Source organism: Schistocerca americana, chromosome 6 (genome assembly GCF_021461395.2).
Source record: "Schistocerca americana isolate TAMUIC-IGC-003095 chromosome 6, iqSchAmer2.1, whole genome shotgun sequence".
In the NCBI taxonomy this organism is placed as follows: domain Eukaryota; kingdom Metazoa; phylum Arthropoda; class Insecta; order Orthoptera; family Acrididae; genus Schistocerca; species Schistocerca americana.
The window spans coordinates 24,482,118-24,486,304 of record NC_060124.1 but is presented as its reverse complement, the minus strand read 5'-3'; the positions used below and the strand labels follow the sequence as shown (position 1 = coordinate 24,486,304).

The 4,187-nt window shown below is 46.3% G+C and overlaps 1 pseudogene; it reads right to left on the bottom strand.

Moving 5' to 3' along the window:
- Positions 1 to 1,305: 1,305 nt before the first annotated feature.
- LOC124621192 lies at positions 1,306 to 1,423 on the bottom strand (annotated as a pseudogene).
- Positions 1,424 to 4,187: the final 2,764 nt, after the last annotated feature.

Below are 4,187 nucleotides of genomic sequence, written 5' to 3'. Positions count from 1 at the left end.
GTTGTTGCGATGATGACAGATGACAGGCGCCTCGCCGAACGGCTCACCGTGCTTTTGTTCACTGCCAGGTCTTCGTAGACATTCTGCAAGCGCCTGTGAACATCTGCGGTGTTCTGGTTTTCCGCCAAAAGAAACTCAATGACAACTCTCTGTTTGGAATGCACCTCCGTTGCAGATGCCATTTTGAACGCTACGTATAGCGCTGCCACCTATCGCAACTTCAGGAAACTGTAGGGACTGAAGTGGAAATATTCCTCTACCAACCCACAGCAAATTTGTCATTTTTAAAATGAAACTGGCCGAGAAAAAATATGTTGCATTATTTACTGAGCGCTCCTCGTACGTATCTGGGAGATTTCATTATGTATGCTGAAGATATGTGTGTGAAAATCCCGTATAGAAGAACTGCGGCATTCTAGGCATAAGGCACTCTCAGCGGAACATGCTGGCGAGCGTTTCGCCTGGACAGAAATAGCGATTAAAGCGAAGCGATTTGGTAGCTTGCCATGGCACGACAGGAGACGCCTGTTGAGGAGCGGCTGTTTCCCAGCAGGTAATTGGAGCGCCGCTCACACCTATCAAAGAGACTTCTTTTTCATACATAGCTTTGTGTGAACTACATTATGGGCATTCTAGCTTCGATGGTAAATTGGGCACAAAAAGCCCACACTAAATACCATTCTCTTGGCGCACCCTGTACGGAGGCGTCGGTAGCAGAGGAGAGCAATTTTTAGTTGCTGAAGTGCCCGATTATGCTCTATGAATTTCATCGTGACGGCGTATTGTGTGCCGCTTGACCTAAATAGACAGGTGCCTCGCAGATTCGGTGTCCTGTGATGCGAAGTGTATGAGACAGTTCAGTTTTGAATTTTTGAACAACTTGACCTTAGTGAGAAATTAATCTCTTTTTTTGGGAGGGGGGACGGGTTTATAAATATTTAACTGTTGTGTACGGGGTGACATTGGCTCAACGACTGAAGCAACAGGTGACATTATTTTTTAGCCACAGAGCACTGCATCAAGAGCAGCCCTCCAAGATTGTTTGCAGGCGATACTGCCGTTTACCGCCTAGTAAAGTAATTAGAAGATCAAGACCAATTGCAGAATGATTTAGACAAGATGCCTTTTTAAAACTAAACTCCTCCCGAACAGGCCACGAAGGGCCAATCGTACCAACCTGCCGCCGTGTCATCCTCAGCCCAAAGGCGCCACTGGATGCGGATATGGAGGGGCATGTGGTCAACACACCGCTCTCCCGGCCGTGTGTCAGTTTCCGAGCCTCACAAGGGCTGAGTGCACCCCGCTTGCCAACAGCGCTTGGCAGACCGGATGGTCACCCATCCAAGTGCTAGCCCAGCCCGACAGCGCTTAACTTCGGTGATCTATCGGCAACCGGTATTACCACTGCGGTAAGGCCGCTGGCTTTAGATGTCTGTATGAAGTAAAAAGGAGTAATTTACTGTACAAAATAAAAAAAAGTTTGAGGTCATATTCACTATACATAAAGCACACGAACTTTAAGGCTGTCAATTCAGCTAAATGTCTAATGATTACAATTACGAACAAATTAAATTGTAGCCATCACAGAGTAAACGTGGTGGGGGAGCCCAAATATGGTGATTTTTTGGCAGAACACTTAGAAAAATGGTTCAAATGGCTCTGAACACTATGGGACTTAACATCTATGGTCATCAGTCCCCTAGAACTTAGAACTACTTAAACCTAACTAGCCTAAGGACAGCACACAACACCCAGTCATCACGAGGCAGAGAAAATCCCTGACCCCGCCGGGAATCGAACCCGGGAACCCGGGCGTGGGAAGCGAGAACGCTACCGCACGACCACGAGCTGCGGACAAACACTTAGAAGATGCACCAAATCTGGAAAAGAGATAGCCTACATTATGCTGTTATATTATTTTCTGGTGTAGCGCTGCGCGGTGTGGGATACTTACTACGGAGGGCTTTCCTCAAGTAATGCAACACTTTTTTTCTCGGCCGATTTCGGTTGAAAAAATGCGGGGCTGTGGTACATCGTGCAATCATCCCGCTTCAGCTCTTATACTTCATGGAGTTTAGATCGGTGGCAGCGCTATACGTAACCTTCAAAATGGCTTCTTTAACTGAGGTGCGTTCCAAGCACAGAGCTCTCATTATCTCTTTTGGCGAAAAACCAGAGCATCGTAGAGATTCGTAGGCGCTTGTAGAGTGTCTGTAGAGACCTGGCAGTGAATAAAAGCACGGTGAGTCGTTGAGCGAGGCGTCTGTCATCGTCGCAAAAAAGGTCGCGCAAACCTGTCCGATATCCCGCGTGCCCACCGGCCGCACACAGCTGTGACTCCTGCATTGCTGGAACGTGCGGACACTCTCATTCGAGGTGATCTACGGATCACAATCAACCTCACTGATCAACTGGTAGTACTGACACATTACTACATCGAAAGAAGCTCGCAAAACTCCGTAACACTCTTGTTCCTCATCTACCCTGCAACCCGGTTCTCGCACCTTCCACGTTCCATCTGTTTGGCCCTTTGAAGGGTGCATTCTATGGGGACAGAACGTGGATAATGCAGTGGTTGTTGATGCATCAATACGTTGGCTCCGACGTCGAACAGTAGTGACATGGGGTCATACAGGTCATCCAGTACATAGGAAAACAGGTTTTTGTAGCCAAAAGAGTGGTGAATAATGTTGTGACTTAGCAAGACAGCCAAGTCACAACGAGAGGAAGCCGAAAGGCACGCGTTAAGCTCACGCAGATTGGCGTGAGGTCTGGAACAGTTAAAAGGAAATGAGAACTTAGAAAATGGACGCAGTTGCTGTAATACTTAACTTTAATCCACATTTGTAGAACATCGCTCTTGATGGTACATACTTCACAATATTAATTATCAAAGCTATGGCGCCTTGCTAGGTCGTAGCCAATGACTTAGCTGAAGGCTATGCTAACTATCGTCTCGGCAAATGAGAGCGTATTTGTCAGAGTAGCATCGCTAGCAAAGTCGGCTGTACAACTGGGGCGAGTGCTAGGAAGTGTCTCTAGACCTGCCGTGTGGTGGTGCTCGGTCTGCTATCACTGACAGTGGCGACACGCGGGTCCGACGTATACTAATGGACCGCGGCCGATTTAAAGGCTACCACCTAGCAAGTGTGGTGTCTGGCGGTGACACCACAAATAATGTGACGTATTGGAATACTAAATAAAAGCAACCTGATTTCAGAAAAAAATGTGTTGCATTACTTATTGCACGCCCCTCGTAGATAGGACTGACAGAGGACATCGGAAAAGTTCAAAAAGGGCAGCTAGTTTTGCATTGTCGTGAAAAACAAGAGAGAGTGTCACGGATATGAAAAGTGAAGATGCGGTGTCAGTCATTAAAACAAAGGCGTTTATCGTTGCGACGAGATATTTTCACGAAATTTCAATCGTCAACTTTCTTCTCAGAATTCGAAAATGTTTTGTTGAGTCTTATCTGCGTTGGGAAAAATGACCATTATAATAATATAAATCAGAGATCGCACGGAAAGAGTTAAGTGTTCGTTTTTCCCAAGCGTTATTCGGGAGGTGAGCGTAGAGAAATAGTCTGGAAGTGTCTGCCAAGTATTTAAGCGTCAATTACATAGTAGTCGTGTAGAGGTAGACGGAGACAGAGTGAATGCAGTGTACTGCGATTGTCACTAACATCAAACTGGGAATATTTCATGATTTTCGATTACTCTGTTTGCTTTCATTTTGAACTTGGTCCGAAAGTTAAATACGACTCTTACTGGTGCCGGCCGGTGTGGCCGAGCGGTTCTAGGCGCTACAGTCTGGAACCGCTCGACCGCTACGGTCGCAGGTTCGAATCCTGCCTCGGGCATGGATGTGTGTGATGTCCTTAGGTTAGTTAGGTTTAAGTAGTTCCAAGTTCTAAGGGAGTGATGACCTCAGAAGTTAAGTCCCATAGTGCTCAGAGCCATTTGAACCATCGACTCTTACTTGCCCTATTTTCCTGTTAATTTACTAGCGACAGCAACTAAAGACAATTTTTGCTTCACATCAAAATACGTCCACGCAGGAAAATTTGCTCTATGGAGATCGAGTGAACATGGTATACTGCGAACGTCATTAACATCAAACTGGGATTGTTTCGTGACTTCCCTATACTCTGTTTACATTTTGGTCTTGCACCGAACGTTCAATGTAAC